Raw genomic sequence first — 21,862 nt, forward strand, 5'->3', positions numbered from 1 at the left:
CTCTGGTGGAGCGTAGTCCAAGTTCTACGCCCATGCGATTGCTATTGCTTAAATATTTAAAAATCTACGAACTATTGCACATGTGTCCAGTATGGTCGACTTCTGCATGTCTTCTAAGAGGTGTTAGCATGTTGGCAGTTTATTAAATGCTTTGGCACTAATCCAGTGGACGATATAATTATTGGAATTATATTCACTTCCCTCGCTTTGTACATCCGTTTCAGTTCTATGGCCAAAGCTGCATACTTCGATACTTTGGTGGAGTATGTGCTTTGGATGTTGCGATTAAGGGGCACCGCTATATCGATTACTTCGATTGTTTTGTTTATCTTGTCGAACAAGATGATGTCAGGTTTGTTGGCAGCTGCGGTTTGATCTGTGGTTATAAACCTGTTCCAGTACAGTTTAAAATTTGCATCTTCCAATATTGCCTTTGGTTCATATTTAAAATACAAGACTTCTGCTTGTAAGAGACCGTGTTTTATCACAAGTTGTTGGTGAAGGATCTTTGCTATATTGTTATGTCTCATGACATATTCACGGGGGGCAAGTACGCTACATCCAGCAATTATATGGTCAATTATTTCACCGTAAATGCCGCACCTTCGGCATCTATCTTATATTGCCTCGCCATGTATCGACCTTCGGAAATTCCTCGTTGGGATAACTCGGTCTTGGATAGCGATTGCGAAACCTTCTGTTTCAGAAAATAGCTTTCCTCTTTTCAACCATAAATTGGATGATTGTGCGTCTATCCATTCCATTTCGAGATCATGGGGATGGGCACCGTGTATTGTTTTTGCCTTCCATACTGCGATCATTTCTGCTGGTGATTTAACCCCCTCAGCTACTGGGAAATCCTGCTCCATCAGACTTAGCGGGGTAAAGCCATTATCTGCCATAGCGATAGCTTTAAATAGATGGGACTCGCTGCGAAGAAAATATGTACGTAGCTTCAAAGTTTGCGAAAAGTGTAGACGCGCTATATTAATGATTCCTCTCCCACCAACGTTTCGAGGAAGCGATATTTTTTCCACAGCGCTTTGAGGGTAATGGCTTTGGAACTTTGTAAAAGTGGTGCGTATCAGCGTTTCAATCCGAAGGATGTCTGTCTGAGACCATTTTATTACTCCAAACGAGTAAGTCAAAAGAGGTATGGCCCAGGTTTTGATTGCTTTGCATTTGTTTCCACTATTCAAACTCGTTTTTAATGCTGCTTTCAAACGTGCCTCAAATTTGTTCATGAGGCTTCTCTTTACTAGCGTGTGGTTGATTCCTTTAAGTTGCAGAAATCCTAAATATTTATAAGATTCACTGCCATGCAAGTTGTTTATAATAATATTTTGGTCTTTTTGTTTGCGTACAGTTTCAAGTCGTCAACAAACAGAAGGTGGTTGAACGTGTGCTCTCTTACTTCAGTTTTGAGTATAAAGCCATTTTGTTTAAGTGTGAGAAGCCTGCTAAGTGGATTGAGACCAATGCAGAACCATAAGGGGCTTAAAGCATCCCCTTGGAATATACCACGTTTGATTGAAATCTGTTTCGAAACAGTTCCATTTAGAACCAGTTTTGTATTCCACTTCCTCATTATGCGGCCCAAGAGGGCAACAGTGGCAGCATCGATTTTGTATATTCTTAATATCTCTAATAGGTAATCATGCGGCATTGAATCAAAAGCTTTTTTGTAGTCAATAAACGCGACGCTTAAATTCCGCCTTTTTCTCAGAGCTACTCCTGTGATAACAGTGTCTATAATAAGCTGATCTTTACAGCCCATTGTGCGCTTCCTGCAACCTTTCTGTTCTTCACATAAAATGCTGTTACTTTCACAGTGTTCATATATTCGGTTAGCGATAATTTTCGTCAAGAGCTTGTATGTCGTGTTCAAGCAAGTAATTGGGCGATATTTTGGTGGATCAGCAGATGGTACGTCCTTTGGAAGAAGATAGGTCACTCCGGCTGTAAGAAATTCTGGGATGACAGCTGTATTTTTCAGCAGGTCGTTGTAGCATCTTGCGAGTGCTTCCTGCATTACTGAGAGCATTTTAAGCCAGATGTTGTGTAGCTGATCTAGGCCAAGGGATTTCCAGTTAGCTGAAGTACATATACTAATCTTTATTTCTTCTGCTGTAATATCGTAGAAGTGCATTGGTGCTACGTTATCCGCTTTTTCTTTTTCTTTGGCTAACCAATTCGCATCAGCATTGAAGTGTTTTGCTTGTGCCCATATTTTCTCCCAAAACTGCTCTAACTCTTGTTGTTGTGGATATGTCTGAGATTCTGCATTGCTGTTTTGTTGCAGATTTCTATAAAAGCTTTTTTGATTTTTGTGGAAAAGCTGGTTTTCCTTCCGCCTCTGATTATTTTTGAAGTATCTTCTTAATCGTTTTGAGTAAGCGGCGAGTTGCTGTACTTTCCTATCAATTATCTCCGATAATTGGTCAAGACCTACAGTCTGAGGTTTAAGCGGCGCGATGATTCTAGATACATTCCTGGACAACCTTTTAGATCTAGCCCCATTTTTAAATGAAGTAAGCCTCCCTATAGATTCTCTTAGACCGGCAATTCGTGTTTCGAGTCTCCTTTGCCACATGGAGACTACTGGTGTTTTTTGCGTCGCTGTATTTTTAAATGTCTGTACCTTTGGGTGCTTCCCCAGTAATCGTACAGTAGTGAGGGCAGATACATAAATAAGAGTGTTAACATATTCCAAGTTGGTGCTATTGGCGACATATGCTGGCAGAATTTTCGAGTTAAGTGTTTTTACCACTTCGTTTAACTTTTCTGATTCGCCTAATCGGGGTATCCTTGGTCTTTGCAAAGGACCCATACCTTCATAATTCGCCAGATAATTATTGAAAGCGTCTTTTACCTCCCGTTCTTCATTAGTTTCTGGACTATAGCTTTCAGTACTTTCATAAATCAAGTTAATTTCAGGTCGTAAGTTGGTAAATTCCGCTAAATTTTCAGGCTGTGGGTTGCGTGCCTCGGTTATATCTGGTATTATTTCTTCTTCACTTCTTTCCACTCCTCGTAGCTCGTTGCGTATTGCACTTTTAATTTCCTCTTGCTTTTGTTTTCTTACATATTCGTGTTGGAAGATTGCTTTTTTTCTTGTAGCAAGGCTATTTTCGGTAAGCTCCCCATTCATTTTTCTTAGAAACAGGTCTAGCATTCTCTCACGATAGGTCGTCATGTGCTCCGGTTCTTCACAATTTGTGGAAATGTAGTAGCAGCGCAGGACATATTCATTCATTTCCGTTGTCCATTGAATACGCTGTCTCACACGGCCTGCTCTTGTGGTCCCAAGATTAACTTGAGAAACACTTGTCGCAGTGTTGGGGGTTTCGTATTGTTGTTGTTGTACCACTTGCAACTCAGCTATCTAATGTCGATGAGCAGAGCCCTCGCCGGCAGCCGTGGCTTCTGCCGACACTTGAGCGAATATCCTCGCTCGGCTGCAATCATTAGATTCCTCTATAATGCGGCTCTCTGTTTTTCGAAACGGGTAATTGCATTTTAAGCCTTCTGCCAGGTGGTTTACAGATTTCCTTCTGGGTTAACTGTGTCCTTCAGACATGCATTCACACAGCCGCCATGTTAGGCATTTTAGCGGTCTGTTTTCTTCTTCGCTGAAACTTCGGAGCCGTGGAGTCGTTACTTCCAGCACACCTCGGCGAGGGTGTCCGTGCGGGGACGTGACTAGGGGCCGCGGGGTTGTCATGCCCGTCAACTCTCTAATGAGAGATGCCCTTGCGGGTTTTTATTTTATTTTATTTTTATTTAATTATTCTATTTTATTTTATTTTATTTTATTTGAGTTTAATCCATCTCGGCTATTGCCAGAGATTACACATCCCGGATAAAATGTGAAGGAGATTTTGCCCTGGTGGAGCGTTCTATAGCTTAAATATTGAAAAATCTTCAAACTATTGTACATGTGTCCAGTATGGACGACTTTCTCATATCCGGTGTTGGCAGTCACACTTCTTCTTTTTATTAGATGCTTAGGCACTTATTCATTGGAAGATATAATTATTGGCATTATATTCACTTCCCTCGCTTTGTAGATGCGTTTGAGTTCTACGGCCACAGCTACATACTACGATATTTTATTTTATTTTATTTTATTTATTTATTTTTATTTATTTTTATTTATTTAAAGAGAAACAATTATAAATAATTGCTCCAGTTAAATCTAAAGCACTGGCTGCCAGGGCCGTCGGCTAGAAACATTTTTTCTTATTTTACATAGGGATATGAATTGCGATAGAATATTAACATTGGTGGCATTAATAAACTTAAGATGATCAGATGGTTTAGTGTTAGTAAATAGAGCTGTCCTGATGTGTTGTTTCTCTGAGCAGTCATCGAGCAGGTGAGATACTGTGAGATTGCAGTCGTCGCAAGAGGGGCATGGTGGTGCAGAATTGCCGTTAAGTAGATGCGTGTGTGTGGTAATCGTGTGTCCAATTCTTAGCCTAACAAAATTTTTTATATTTTTGATTGGCAGGTTTACAGGAAAGGTCGATCTTGTACCATAGGGGTTGCAGTTTTTATAGAAATGCTTGTATTTACTCCATTCTGTTTGCCATCTAACGTGCTGCTGTTTTTTGCAAAGTTTACGAAAATTTATTATTTATTAAAATTTTCAAAATATTTTGTTTGTTGTTATTATTATTTTCTGCTATTACCTTATATTAATTTTCTTATAAATTATTTTATTGTACTTTTTTAATTTTGTGTTATTTTTTTTACTTCATTTAATTTTGTTTATATTTGTTTATTTATATTTAGTACACGGTTGTGTTTGGATTACCATATAAATCTCAATATTCTATACATCTATATATTCTTCTATAATTGCTCAATCTTATTTTGTCTTACAAGTCATATTTTGAGCATTGAATAGTTTATGCCTGCAAGTTCCATCCGGACTTCACAATCCAGCGAAATTACTGTATCTTGAAAAAGTTTTCTGCCCATGTCATTGTAAAGTTAACGCAGCCTCAGAAGGTTATTCAAACACTCATCTCGAACACTTTGAAAATTGCAACTAGATTTCGCAACCAATAAATGGCTGCTCCGCCGTAGGGCTTAAATGCGACTTTCTTGCTGTCATAAGAGTTCACAAGCCTCGGCAATAGATCAAGAATTGAGTGACCTTGTTCAATTCTAACCACATACCACCGCAGCAGACCCCTTCAAGTTTATGTTTTTCAAAAATTTCATTACGTGATTTCCTTGCATTTTCTATCATAAAAGTAAACAATTAAAAAATTTGCATTAACCGAACAAATATTTATTATTACACAGACGTGTTAAACAATATTTTGTGGTTGAGATATATTACAGTTGCATACACATAAACGCGCATAGGTGTAGGTAGGGGTGCACACACATATTCGAACACTCGTTTAACATTTATTGGCAAACTAATTTCGCACTTTACTGTCAATGCGAGGAAAAAGATGGAAAAGTTGACGCAATGCCAATACTTAAGAAGTACACTGAGGGTTTTTTGCCAAACATGCATGCATACATATGTTTGTAAGCATGCAGATCTTTGCCATGTATGCCTAGATACGCTTAACTAAAACCAAAAAATGTTGCGATTTCATCAAAAAAGTAAACGAGAAACCTCAATTTACACTTTTAATTCACAAATTTCTATTATGCAAACACATGTACTTGGATGCGTATGTATGTATGTACAAGTACAAGTAGCGTATGTAGGTAGATATGTGCGTGGCCTAATCTGATATGTAGTTAGAGGTGTAATTTATGTGGGCAATCACGAAAAGCATAAAATATTGAACACTCAAATGAAAGATAAAAGGAATTATAATTTCGGCAATAAAACATACCGATAAAAAATCTACATAAATCAAATATACGCACGGCGCTACATAGGAAAGGGAAAGGCAGCAAAAGCAAATAAAAGCGTGAAAATTTTAAAATTTATGACCAATTTGCGCCTATTTTAGGTTTTTGAAAGGAGTGGCTGGTTACTTGAACTGGTTGTTATCAATAAAATGCAAATGTTACAACAAAAATTCTTGCATATGAAAGAACATATTTTTGAAAGGCGTATTCCGTATTGTGTAACTGGAAAATTCCAAAAGCGAAGAGTTGATAATTAGTTAGTATTAAAAAAATTAAAATTATTCTTATATATAAATAGCAGAGTTTGTGTTTCTATTTTATATATTTATTTAACATTTATCTCAGTTATTATGAGCATGAACCCCCTACGTGATACTGGGTTTCAAATTGTCGGAAATAACTTATTTTTAGGGCGATTTGCTTCGTACTCAGATTATATATAAACCTGTCAAAAAAACTTTGGTTTATAAATTTTGAAAATAAATGTTTTTGTTCTTAATTATAATTTTGACTTTTCTACTTATACGAAATGTAAAAAAAGTCAGGAAATTTTCATCATCAAAATTTCCCACTTTTTAATCAGAATATTTAGAAAACTTTTGAAAATACAGTTTTTTAGCTCATTCAATTTTAAAACAGCAAAATAGTATTCACATTTGGGCTAAAAGCGATGCAGAAAAAGCTGACGTATTTGCCAACCACCTGCAGAAAATCTTTCAACCGCACCGAAAAACAATAAATTTCACTCCGCCATCAACTGTACAAGAGTTCGTTAAAATAAAGCATTTCAGTATAGATGAAGTTGCTACCGAAATTTCCAATTTAAAATTAAGGAAGAGTCCAGGGTTCGACTTAATAACCGCCGAAGTTTTGAGAAATATATCAACTAAGGAGCTAATGAAATTGACTTTTATAATGAATGCATGCCTAGATTGGAAATATATACCATTCCAATGGAAAGTATCCGAAATAGTAATGATACCTAAATCAGGCAAAAATCCGAATGAAGAGACATCTTACCGGCCAATCGCTCTGCTTCCAGTAATGGGTAAACTATTCGAAAAGCTGTTTTCCAAACGCTTAAAATCTATAATTGCATGTAGAAACATCATACCCTCACATCAGTTTGGCTTCCGGGAAAAACACTCTACCGTCGAACAAATACACAGTATAACACATACAATAGAAGACGCGCTAGAGAGTAATAAAGTCTGCTCAGCAATATTCCTTGAAGTTGCCCAGGCATTTGATAAAGTATGGCACGAAGGGCAACTTTGTAAATTAAAAGCCCTTCTTCCGTTGCAGTTCACTGACATTTTGGAATCGTATATAAAAAATAGGTACTTTAGAGTAAAGCAAAAGTAGGCGTATTCGGAAATAAAACAAATACTGACCGGAGTACCACAAGGCAGCATACTCGGCCTAGTACTGTACCTACTCTATACCGTAGACCTGCCAGTACCGAAAATGTGCAAAGTAGCTACATTCGCTGACGATACATGCAACTTAGCTGTTGGATCAACTGAAAACGAATCCATCCAGAAACTGCAGAAGTCCATTGACGAAGTAGTCACATGGACTGAAAATTAGAACATAAAGCTAAATGAAACTAAATCAGTTCACGTGGATTTTACTAATAAAAAATTATCTACAAACCAGTTCATATTTTGTCAGCAATAGTGCCAAATGCTAATAGTGCAAAGTATCTAGGCATGACTTTAGATGTAAAGCTCAAGACGAAAGAGCACGTGAAAATCAAAGCTGCTGAGCTGAATCTAAAGGGGCAAAAACTCCAATGGCTAATTGGCAGAAACTCTGAGCTATCAACTCAAAATAAACTCCTCATTTACAACCAAGTGCTAAAGCCGGTGTGGACCTATGGTCTCCAATTATGGGGATGTACTGCAAAGACCAACATCGACATTATACAGCGCCTCCAAAATAGAGTAATCAGGGGAATCGTTAAAGCTCCCTGGTACGTGCGTAATGAAGATCTGCACAAGGATTTAAATTTAAAAACCGTCTCAGACACAGCCAATCTCTGTGCAGTTAAGCATGCTGAAAAGTTAAAAAAACACATTAACGCAGAAGCTTCCGTAGTAAGCGATGAAGCAACTGTAAAAAGAAGATTAAAAAGAAAGAAACCTCAAGACTTAGTTGTCAATATTGTTTAAGCCACACTTCAAATTGTGAAATGAAAATTACTTATTAGTTTTATACTAGGTGTAATCTTTATTCTGATTTAATACGGCAATTTGAGGTGATTTGAAGCCTCAAAACAAATTCTTTAACAGGTTGTCTTTACAAGAAAAAGAAAATTAGATAGTCTTTAGTATCACCACGATCGAAATGAAGAGTCGGAGCAAGCGACCAAAAAAATGTGTGTGTTTGTGGCCTCAATATAGTACAGAATGCAAGTGAAAAGTGGTAATTTCAACGACTGAGTTGGTGCTAAAATAGACGTACAAAATTTAGCAAAATCATAAAATCGTCGAGTTGAAGCGGCGTGGGCGCATTTATTCTATTGTTCAGTAATTGGAGATTAGCCAAAAAACTGTTATAACTATGTTTGTGAATTTCGTCGAAGATATAAAGCAAAAAACGTCGAGAAATTGGCAGCTCAACTGTTATTTAACCTATCAATTTGAGATTATTAATATTTAAATAAAATTAATATTAAAAATAATTAAATAAAAATAAATCAATAATTGGTGCGTACACTTCTGTTAGGTGTTTGGCCGAGCTCTACCTCCTATTTGTTGCTTATTTTTTAGGAGGATCTTTTTCATTGCAGAAACTTACGTGGAGATCCGCTATTGCCTGTCGAGAGGCGATAGCTATTAGAAGAAAAATTATATTCGTTATTATAATTATTATATATAAAATTATTATTATAATTAACGGACTCTTATTACGTGTTGATTTAGCACTGTGGCCTGAAAGATCTATTGTGCTCCCTTCACGTTTTTAGAAGACATATTTATTTTCTTATATATTGTATTTATTTTATTTAAGTTTTTTTTTTCATTTGCATTTCCATTTTTGATTTTAATTTGTTTTAGTTTTTTTTTAATTTTTCTTAATTGAATTTAATTTTGCTTTACTCAAATTTATTTTATTTTTTAGAGTACTTAATTGCTTGTAATCTTAATTTAATTTTTTTTTGTTGTTGTATTTAATTTTTTATTTCACTTCTCATTTAATTCTTATTTACATTTCTATTTTTAATTGAACTTTGTTTTTTAATTTAGCTTGTCTAATTTTTTAGAGTACTTATTTTTTTTATCTTAATTTAAATTTTTATTTTGATGTCTTTTTGGGTTGATTTATTTGATTTTTCTTTTTTTTTCTTATTTTAATTTGCATTTCTATCTTTAATTCAGTTTATTTTATTTTCCAAATATTTTTCAATTGAATTTTATTTTGCTTTAATTTAATTTATCTTATTTTTTAGAGTAAATCATTTTTTTTCAATCTTAATTTTAATTTTAATTTTTATTTTGATGTTTTTTTTTGAGTTGATTTATTTAATTTTTTATTTTCCTTTTTATTTTTATTTTTTTTTTTTATTTTCATTTGCATTTCTATATTTAGTTTGGTTCATTTTATTTTTTTTAATATTTTTTAACTGTATTTTATTATGGTTTAATTAATTTAATTTTTTAAATAACTTCTTATTTATTTTACTTTTTTATTTCTTATTTATTTTAATATTTGTTTTTGTTTTGATTAATTTCATTATTTATTTTCCTATTTATTTAATTCTTATTTTAAACTTTATTTCCGTTTTTAATTTGGCCCATATTATTTATTTGTTAATATTTGTAATTTTATTATGATTTAATTTAATCTAAGTTTTGGTTGGTTGGTTTAAGGGTGAACCCTCATCGGAGTGCCACATAGACCGCAACGGGTTTTTATAGTATTTAATTTTTCAATATCAATCTAAATTTTTATTTTTGTTTTGACGATTTTTTGGGTTGATTTATTCTTTTATATTTTATACTAAATTTTATTTTGCTTTAATTTATTTATTTTTTATAGTTCTTAATTTTTTTAATCTTAATTTAAATTTTTATTTTTATTTCGAGTACTTTTTTGCGTTGATTTGTTTAATTTTTGTTCTCCTTTTTATTTAGTCCTTATTTTAATTTGCCTTTTCATTTTTGATTTTGATTTATTTTATTTTTAGTGGAATTTTATTTTGCTATAATTTAATTTATTTAATTTTTAAAGTACCTAATTTAATGGTTTTTATATTGGTTTTTAATTTCATATTTTATTATTTAACTCATTTAAATATTTAAAATAAATTTCATACAATTAATTTTCTTGAATATAATATACTTCAATTTAATTTGTTTGGTTTAGCTTTATTTTAGTTTAATATTTTTTTCATTTTGTTCTGTCTGACATTAGCTCTCTTTAATATAATAAATTTAATTTTTTTTATTTTCTTAAACTTAATTTTTTTTAAATTTAATTAAAATTTTAATACACATCTAATTTTGCTTTAATTTGATTAATGGACTTAGAGTACATATTTCGCTAAACCCAAATCTCTTAATACAATGAAGGCAGTGTTCCCATCGACTCTAAGTCGTTTCCGTACTTGCTTCGCTTAGCCTATAATCGAGGGGTGTATGCCGCTAACTAACAGGCTGAGGTGTGGATTTCAGACGCTTCTTACGACAAGCGTTTAGTACAGTGGCCACATCATAACGCCCTACCCACTGAAGGAAATATAAATATGTAGATACCACAACGCTTTTGCTGACAGAACTTTATCAATATTAAACATCTATAAAGCTTTCGAACTATTCTAACATTTTTCAGCGCGCTCCTTATTCTCTAACTCATCGAAAATTCAACTAATCAAGTATAATTTATAATTTATAATTTTTTTTAATTAATTCAAAATTAGTTACACCGTACATAACTGTTTATGAAATTTACCAAAACACTCCTCAAAAATCGCGCCCTAAGGTCAACAAGTCAACAACTATTCTCTTCACGTAACCGGCTTTTGTAATGCTTCCTCTTCCTCTTTACTCGTCTGGCTTTGTGTTTTAAATTATTTGTTTTTTTTTTTTTTGTTTTTGTTTTTTGTCTTTCACTTATCCAATATCAATGACGTCGATTTCGCGCACCTCAGCTGATTGGGTTGCTGTCGTAAAAATACTACAAATACCTTTTAGTGCTATTCAAAGCTTTGACACGAGTACTACCAACCGATCAAACAAAAGACTGTGCGCTGTGCTATATAGCAGAGAAAAGTGGTTCAACAAGCTGCTAGTATTGAATATCTACATGCATATACACATATAAATGTATGTGCGAACGAGTGCTTAATGTGTTTGCTAAGTGATAAATGGACTAGAAAGTCAGCGATCGGCTGACCAGCAGAGAGTCAAAGATTGGAGTTGTTTACATATGTACGAGTGCGTGTGTACATATTCGTGCAATGATCGGTGACGTAAAATTAAGTAAGCCCAAGCGTGTGTGTGTGTGTGTGCGTGTATGCTGATATATACAGATATCTGTTTATGACCCATTGTTGATTTTGCGCATCCGTGGGGAAGATAAATTAAAGTAAAAGAAAATCAAATCTATTCAGAACGTTTTATTGTTTATTGTTTTTGATTGAAAGCAACAAAAAAAATAAAAAGCAAAAACAAAAACACAATATGGGGATCGTTGATCGCGTAAGTGAATGAACGTTTGAAGTGATGACGAAAGCGGATCCATGTGAATACGAAATTGTGAAATAAAAAAAAATTATAATTAAAAAAAAATAAGAAACAAAAAGATAAAAATTCAAACGTCATGCATCATTTAGATAAAAAAAAATATTCATACTAAATATAGTGCAAAGAGAATAAAGCAATTTTTCTTAGGTGAGTATGGCAGTAAATATGTTGACTTGTGTATGCTAATACAATTTTGAATAGCTGAAGCAGCAATATAATGAAAAATTAATGGCTGTATAAGTCTTGAATATAACCAAAAAAATTAATTCTTTAAAGTAACACAAGCGTATTAAAAATCTTGCCGATCTCGTTTAATGATTACCTATTTATACGGTAATTAAAATCGCTAGATGGGTAAAAGATAAGCGAAAATAATTAACTAGATTCCCACTGATTATTCACAAATCTGTTTTAAATATCTTGGAACATAGTTTTTGTTTGTTTGTTTTGTATCTTGGAACATAGTTTTTGATATGATGAGGAAGAAGAAAAAGAGAAGTGGCAGATCAAGGATAGCCTCTCTTTCTATTTCAATGGCTCGCTTGGTGATAGCACTGATGTTGATAAAGCCAGCTATTATCGGGGTTTCCCTTAAGAACCTGTGGTCTGCTCGTGGAAAGATGCGTCTCCCGTCAACTCAGCGATTTGGGTTAGTGCCCAGGTGTGCAAAATCGCGAGATCGTTCTGAAACGAGGGAATTTTTGAGGTTACCAGAGTTGCAGCCTGCAAATTTATTTATTTATTTATTAATAATGAAATATAATTATAAATAACTATATTCCAAAAAAGAGGCACTAGCTACTAAGACTATCGGCCTGTCGCAAATTTGATAGGTGCCCTCACCGGACATTGTCCGTTGGGTATCCATGCGGTGAGACTTGAAATTGCGTCAAGCCTTCTCCTCAGCTGCCCTGCTTTCGTCGGTTTAAGATTCAGAAATGTAGGTTATCAGGTTTTTGCTACACCTTCGAAAGTCTAAACTTATACGCCTTGTGAATTTCATCGGCAGCTTCAAGTAGTTAATGCTAGTCTAATAAGTCACCGTTTAGTCATCATCCTTCAATTCAAAAAGGACAAATTTGATTCTTTGACCAAGTGGGCCTTCATTTGGGCAACCATTTATCCTACGATATTATTAAAATCCTTTCCGCGCTTTTATACTGAAGAAAAAGAAAAAATTTTCTAGAATAAAATCTGATACGTGAATTCTGTTAAAAATGTGGTTAAAAAACTGATTTACGATAATATGCGCAAGCATCGAATTTCATTTCATGCCACTATTTATATAGTATAATATATTTTGACTAAATATAGTGGGAATAATGTTTCTATGTATTAATTGCTTTGCTGACGAAAATTTTAAAAACTTATTTGAAGTTATATTTTATTTAAAAAATGTATTTGTTTACATCCTTATGATTGGACGATGTAGGGGAATAATTCCGAAAATATTCAAGATATTCTGAAATATTCTTTCAGAAGTGATGCCTAGATGGCAGTAGGGAATAATTTCTAGACGGCATCTTTTCTTATGTCATAGTGCCGAGGGTTTTTAAAACGTCGCTTAAAGTCAGAGAACTACAGTATAGTCACTTCGTCTTTAAATGATCTATTTTCAAGATTATACCTGGGCTATCTTAAGACTGAGTACGTCATGAAATAATACGCAGAAGCTTTCTAATGATTCTGATTAAAATGGTTACGAAGAGTGTAAAAAATTAATTGACTTAATTTTGAAGTGTGTGACAAGTGTCTCTATGTATCAAAATTATTATTAAAAAGAAAAAAAGAAAAAAAACAAAAACAATATTCTCAGTGGAACTTTAAACTGTCAGTGCAACTGGCGTTCATGGCGCACAAACAAAGCTGTTACAAAGTATTTATAAATATTATTGTTGTTAAGCGAAACGAATGGTGTCAGTTTACAACTGTTCGATTGATCAAGCAATCGATTGACCAGCAATTGCAAGCAAATGAAATGATATATGCAAAACGGGGCAATTTAGTTGACCACTTTGTTGCTATAAAAAAACTCATTCAGGTCGTACTCTGTCTAATAAAAGAGATATACTCATTTTTTTACTAACGAGACGCAGCTATTCTTTTGGCTGGGAGAGTAGCAAAGATAGTGGCAGTGGCCCTGGTTCCACTCTACTTAAATAAATGCAAATTATGATAATTTTTAAACAAGCACTGGTAGGCATATCTTATAAGAATGATGAAAATTATTGAAAATTTAAAGCGATTGAAATTCAATCAATTGTGTGCCAGTTTAATTGCAATGAGGCATTATGGTGAAGTCGGAAATTTTGTGGCTGGAATGAGTCTGATGGGCGTAGAGATCGAGAAAAGAAATTAATTGATTAATTATAAAATCCTCTAACGAATAAATATATATAAAACGAGTAAAAAATTATAGATTTTTCTGGAATACTTTATTTGAAAAAAGTGAGAAAAACTTAGAAATAGGCATTTGCACTAATTCAGGAATCTGACCATAAAATTTCATATAAAATGAAATAATAAACACGTGCATATAAAGGGTGATTTTTAAGAGCTATAGGAAAGTTTTTCAAAAAAACACACGTAAAATTCAGAAAAATGCATGAAATTTTTATTTAAATCGATACAATTTAATCATACAATTTAATGTTTGAAGATTGTTTCATGCAAATGTTGACCGCGACTACGCTTCAAATGGTCCATCCGCTTAGTACAATTCTGGCATACTCTTTCCAATGTTTCGGCCGGTATCTCACATATAAATGCTTTAATGTTGTACTCCAATGCGTTAATTGAAGCAGGCTTGTCTGAATAGACATGAGCTCTAACATAGCCCCACAAAAAATAATCTAAAGGCGTTACATCGCACGATCTGGGTGGCCAATTCACAGGTCCCGAACGTGAAATAAAATGTTCACCGAACTCGCCTCTCAACAAATCCATTGTTATGCGTTCTGTGTGGCATGTGGCACCGTCTTGCTGAGACCACATGTCATGCAAGTCAAGCTCTTGCATTTTGGGCAAAAAAAAGTTGGATATCATTTCACGGAAGCGCTCACCATTCACAGTTACGTTACGATTCGCAGTATCTTTGAAGAAGTACGGTCCAATGATACCTCCAGCCCATAAAGCGCACCAAACTGTGACCTTTTCTGGATACATTGGTAGCTCTTGCAATTCTTCTGGCTGATCTTCACTCCAAAATCGACAACTCTGCTTATTTACGTACCCATTGATCCAAAAATGAGCTTCGTCGCTGAGCACAATTGTTCTCTAAAAAAGTGGATCTTCGGCCAACTTTCCAAGAGCCCATTCACCGAAAATTCTGCGTTGCGGTGGGTCGTTCGGCTTCAATTCTTGCACCAGCTGTATTTTGAAAGGCTTCACACCTAAATCCTTTCGCAAAATTTTCCACGTTGTTGAGTAAGAGAGGCCCAATGGCTGCGAACGGCGATGAATCGATAATTGATGGGCATCATTAACACTGGTCGATACAGCTGCGATAATTTCTTCAGTTCGCGCTCTACGTAAGCGTGTTGGTGGTTTGATGTCCAATAATGTAAATTTGGTTCTAAATTTAGTCACAATAGCTCGAATAGCCGCTTCACTGGGTCGATTAAACTGACCATAAAATGGAAGAAGCGCGCGATAAACTTTCTTAACAGAACACTCATTTTTATAATAAAATTCAATGATTTGCAAGCGTTCGTTCGTTATGAGACGATTCATGGTTAAATTATAGAGCAAACTGATTGTTTGACAGTGAAACAAAACACGAAACGTGCGTCAGCTGTTTAAACCAACTGTTTAAAAAGATAAAAGCTAAAAAATCACCGGTTATATTGTATAGGTTCTTATAAGAGTTGTGTTGAAAAAATATAGTGAATTTTGATTTTTCTCTACAAATATTTATTTATTCATTTTCAAATTTATATTTTACCTCCTTCAAAGTAGTCCCCCTCAGATATAATACACCTGTGCCAGCGTTTTTTTCCAATCCTCGAAGCAGTTCTTATTGCACTTTTCGGTATGTCCTTGAGCTCTCTCAGCTTTCATGGGCATCTTCAATCTTGGGAACAGGAAAAAGTCGCAGGGAGTCAAGCCTGGTGAATACGGTGGTTAAGGTATGTTAACAGTGTTCTTGTGTTTGGCCAAATAATCTCTCACAAGCAAAGATGAGTGAGCAGATACATTATTATAATGCAAAAGCCATGCATTTTTTCACAAATACGCGTGTTTTTTTCGTATCGCCCCACGCAAACGGCGCATGTAGATTGCCATGACTAAAAACTATGTTTCTTTTATTAAAAAATTGTATTTAAAAACAAAATTGGTTGATTACTTTTGTGCCACCCTATATTCAAATTTTAAGTCACTCACTAGCCCACCCTCCTGCTCTTGTACTCAATGCCTTTTTTTATTCCCTTTGACCAGAATGAGATTCAACTTTAATACTGAAACTTCCAGAACAAAAGTCAAAATTGCGCTGTGCTCTTCAATATTCATAAGAAAATGACTAATTGGCTGCATAAAATTTGAAAAGATGCTTATGAAGTATTAATTGTTTTTGTTGTTCCTTTTTTCGGCTACACTGCTTCACAATAAATTTCGCAATAATTGTGCGCTTCAGGTGGATTTGAATTCAAATGCGAATTGCATAGAGCAAATATTGATCTTTGGCGCAATGAAATGTAAATGATAACAAAATGATAAAAAAAAGTTCACAGAATTAAGCAGCAAAAAAGGAGAAAGAAAATTGCAAACAAATTCTAAAAAGTCAATAGAAATTTTCTTGCGCTTGTTTATATGTATTTTTCTTTTTCGCCCTATTTGCATTTCCATTGTACAATGCAAACAATCGGAAGAAAAATCCGAATAATTGCTAAGCAGCAGTAATAGCAAGAAAACACCGCAACAACAACAAATCCAATTATTACGTATCCATTTATAAAAACAATCATAACAATAGCAATAAGAGCACCACACATCCAACCGCAATAATAACAAAACAACAACAAAAAGTTAATAAAACCGTAATTGAAGCGACACAGCACACACATACAACAACAAAGCGATCGAAATTCAATGGCTACGCAGTCACATAACTGGGGTGGAAAAGGGAGATAAGCACTGCACGTCCCAAGAGTCAAAGAAAGGGAGTGCGTACCTACAATAGAGGTGTGTGTGTGTTTGTGTGAGGGGAGGTGCGACCAGCGTACGCTTTTGATGCGGGAGTGTAAATTCTTACGTAGTGAGCAATACTTGTCTATACGAGTGTATGTGCGAGTGAGTATGTCTGGTATTCGGATGCTCTGCCTATCTGTCTGCGCTCAATGCTAATGTTTATATTATGAGCAGCAACAAAAATAACATTACCGTTAATAGCAGAGTTAGCGAAAGCAGCAACAATTTTAGGAATCAGTGTATGTACAAAATCAAGTAAGGCAAGACTCACAAAAACAACAACAACCAAAAGCAACAACTAATCGAACAGAATGGTGCGCACAGAACAATGTACGGAATTGAAATTCAAAACATTTTGAATAGAAAAAAAGAAAAAAAACCAATTTAGGAAATAAATTAAACCTGTAATATGTGGAATTGTGCAATAATTGAGGCGTGCGAAGCAAAATGCAAAGCATTGGCTGTACAATAGAAGAACACTAACATTTTCACATCTAAGTAATGAATAAAAACTAAAAATTGCAGGCAATTAATAAAAAAATAATAATAATTGGAAGCAATTCGGAGGCGCTGATGAATATGAGTTTCATTTGCGCAATAAAGAAGCAAAAATATATTGAAGTGAAATGACATGGAGATTGATGGAATTGTATAGAAAAAATTAAAAGATTTAAAATTAAATTGAATGGAATTAAATGTAAAGTAATGAAATGAGATGGAAATAGAGAGGATATAGTAATATAAAATGTAACGGAATAGAACCATTAAGTTAACTGGAGGGAAATGGAGAGTGAATTAGAACAGAATATAATAGTAAAGGAATACATTGGAAGAAAATAGTTGAGGAGTGAAATACTGCACACTTGAAAGCAAAAATAAAAATAAAAAACTGCATTGGATGAAATAGAATGACTAATGCTATAAAATTTGATAAATTAAAACCTAATGGAAGCATTGAATAAAAATTTAGGACATACTTGAAACTGGTTACAAAAATACTTCGGTATATAAAACGATGACGTATTGAAAGTTAAAACACCAAAATTAAGAAAAACATTTTTCTGCCATGAAAAAGCTCTGCCGTTCGGAGTCGGTTTGAAACTGTAGGTCTCTCCATTTGTGGAACAATATCAAGACGCACACCACAAATAAGAGGAGGAGCTTGGCCAAACACCCAAAAACGGTGCACGCGCCAATTATAAATATATATATATATATTGAAAAGAAATTATATTTTGGAATAAAATGTAGTGAAATGGAGTAGAATTGAGTGAAAATAAAACAACAAAATTGAAACAATGTATATTGACTCATAATGAATGGAGTTTAATAAAATGGAGTGGAACTGAAAAATAGAATAAAGTGGAAATACAGCGGAAACAATGAAATTAAATTAAATAAGCACAACGCACAATAAATTTATATAAACAAATTTAAGTAAAGAAATATGCCATTAATTGAATTGTGAATTGTTAAAGAATTGTTTAAATTAAATAAAGATTAAGTAAACAAAAAAAAAAGTAAAGCTAGAAAACATTAATTGAAATAAACGACTGCATTTTAAAAATACATAAAAAATTAACTCATTGATGTAAAAAAAAACACCAAGCAAAGTTAAATTAAACAAATTCAAATAAAATATGGTAAAAGATGAGAGTAACATAGACAATTAAAATGAAACAAATTAAATTAAACAACTTTTTCTAATAAGTAAGATAAAGGAAATTTAAAAAAGATTTACAAAAAAAAAATAAAACAAAAATAAAAGTGTATTCTAAAATAAATTTAAATTAAAAATTTTAAGTAAAGAAATATGATTTAAATTGAACTAAATTAAAATTGGTTACAGAATAATAAAAAAAAAATACAGAAGAAGTTATTCAAAATAATTCAAAAATTATAATAAAAAAATAATGGAATAAATTAAAGTAAAAATAAAAAAAAATATTTAGAAAAAATGTAAGAAACTGAGTTAATTGAATACATTATAAGAAAGTTAAAAATAGGAAAAATAAACTTAAATAAAATGAAGTAAATTAGAATAAGTAAATTCAATTTAAATTAATAAATTAATGAAAAACTATAATTAAGAAAATAAATGAGAGTAAAACAAATTTAAATAAAATACTGGAAAAAATTAAAATAGCATAAATAATTAAAATAAAATAAATTAAAGTAAACAACTCGTTTTAATTAATAACACAAGAGAAATTAAAAAAAAAAATAAACAAAAGAAAAAAATTTTAAAAATTAAAAATTTATTGTTTAAAATAAATTTAAAACAAGAATTAAGGAAAGAAGTATAGTATAAACTAAAATAATTCAATAAATAGAATAAATCAAAGTAAAAATAACAAAATCAAATACAAGAAGAAATACTAAATAGAATAAAATAAATTAAATCAAAGTTAGACAAATGAAACTAAAATAAAACGCAGCAGTGAAAAAAACTTAAATAGGATGTAATAAACTAAAATAAAAAAATTACATAAAATAAAGTGGCTTAAAAGAAAATAAAGTAAAATAATAGACGGCTCCCTGGTAAACGTCAAACTGCTATATTTTTTCTTGCCATTTGTTAATTTTTGAATGACAAAGTGATCTCTTATTTTGTTGTTATTTCCCTTATTTATATAAATTTTGATTTAAATTTGGGTCTTGTACTACTCCCTTCTCCTCGTACGAACTCGGGTTGATTAAAACAAATCGTCCAATTGCTGGATATATGCATAAGACGAAACAAAATAGAGCTACTGTATATAAATTTGAAATACAATCGCTTTCGGGTGTTCATTTCGCAGGTCAGATGCAAAAGTAAATTAACTAAAATTTTATCAAATTAAATGAGAGAAACACCGCTGATATTCGTAATTTTTTGTTTGACGGTGCTAGAATTTTTTTTTCATTTAAAATAATTTCAGAGATAAAACAAAGCAAAACTCAGACAGCTCCTCGACTACTCATTCAGAGCATTTCATGCATTTTAATCAAACGCCTGCCTCCTTGGTAGTTGCCATAAGCTCTTTTGTTTACTATTTTAGTCATAAGGCAGACGTGCCTGAATTCATGGCTGACTTATTAACCTTATGATGAACTTCAAGTACTCTTGCTCGCAGAAAACATAGAACATTTTACAAAGTTTTCGAATTAGATTGACCGCAAAAACAGGCCAAACAGTGAATCTGACGAGTATCTGTTCATTTGCGTGCTAAAAATTAACTCCGGTGTAGCAAATTACATGCAAACAACCCCAGACAATTCTAATGAAATTCCTCTTCATTCGTTCTATGAATTCTCCAATTGCTCACATACCTTTCCTTCGCTCAGCAAGCTATAAACAAACTTACACATTCATTATTTCTTGCGCACATCACACTTGAATGGAATATTCAGTTAAATTGCTTAACGACTTTAATTGTTAGCGATCCATATTTTAATTGTTCAATGTCTAGGACAATTAAAATTACTTAAGGCTGTCATGTGTCTCGCAGGGACTTGATGAAATTCGCGGCCAGTTATGAAATAAGTGTAGATAAATTTATGAATGGGAATTCTGTAAAAAAAATCAAGATTTCAGATGATATATGGGCAAGCTTTAGTTAGGGTATTCCATGAATTATGATTGGGGAAGAAATATAACTCATGATGCTGTTGGGGGTCAGCTGCTTACGGGAGGAATGATAAAGAAATTTCAGGAAGGGTAAGGAAACTCCTATACTCAAAATAGATTAAGGCTTAAAAGCTGAGTGCATATTATTAATTTGAATTTGTGCTAAGAAAGTCCTGGAAATGTAAATAAATATTTTTGTATGAATTTGTAAGCTCATAACACTTAAACATATATTCGAAAATACTTTCTTTTTGCTCCATCATTCATTTTTCTTTTGTGTTCTTATAATTTTCTCAGTGCATTCACATGAATTCGAAACCTGTTCGGTACATTTATGACTTTAATTGGGAAATGAGGCGCAAATAGTAAAATGAAAAACTCAAACAAATGTCAGAAAATAATTACCAGCAAAACATGTCCAAAATTAATTTAGCCTATGTTCAACAACAATAACAACCCAAATCAAAAGCCAAACAAGCATGAACTAAGTTGTATACAATACACTAACAGAAAAATACACAGACGAAGCAAAAGTTTTAGTCAAGCAAAAAAAAAGTCGTATAAAAAGTCAATGAAAATATGTCGCTTACACAGCCCAAAAGCGGAATTCAAGCCAGCCAGTCAACCTCAGTCAACAGCGCATTGTTGCACATAATTTACAAATATACAACATGAAACAAAAATAAACAAAAATTAATAATAAAAACAAAATATGAGAAAAATAAGAAAATAATAATAAAGCAATAAAGAGATAAAAGCAATATTTTAAGAATTTAAAAATAAAAATAAAAATAATTGTAGAGTCTGTTTCTGATCTTCAAATTAGGTACACGTTTGGAGATTTTCTATGCGCTTGCTGGGTTTACACATAGGCGACTACGATCGTATTTAGACTGTTTAAATAGCCAATTGCTTCCGTTTCTCGCGCTTTGTCGTGCACAGTCAAGTGGATCACTACACGAGTTGAAATGAAGTCTGACAGGAAACTAATTTTAATTAAATGCTAGAAGTCGGAGAAATTTCGATCAGTGTTACTCCATAATTTTTCGCTTTGAAAAAAATTGTAAAATTGAAATTAGGAAAGATTCCAAAGTTGAAATTGGGTAGCGCCATAATTTTTTATATAAAAAAGTTAAGGAAAAAGCATTAAAGTAGAATAGAATTTAATTTTTTTAGAACAAAAAAAATTAAGCTTATTAATAAAAAATAATTGGGGCGAATGGAATTGCCGCTTAATTTCTCGTTTTGTAAAACTACAAACTAAGTATAAAAAATTAGAAGGCAATAATAAGAAATAGGAAATGGTGGGCAAAGGATTGCCCAATAATTTTACGACATAAAAAAATTAATAAAAAAAACATTAATGAAGGCTTTTGGAGCGGGTAAGATTATTTACCATATGATATCTGGGCAACGAAAAAAAATTAAT

Source organism: Anastrepha obliqua, chromosome 4 (assembly GCF_027943255.1).
Source record: "Anastrepha obliqua isolate idAnaObli1 chromosome 4, idAnaObli1_1.0, whole genome shotgun sequence".
In the NCBI taxonomy this organism is placed as follows: Eukaryota; Metazoa; Arthropoda; class Insecta; order Diptera; family Tephritidae; genus Anastrepha; species Anastrepha obliqua.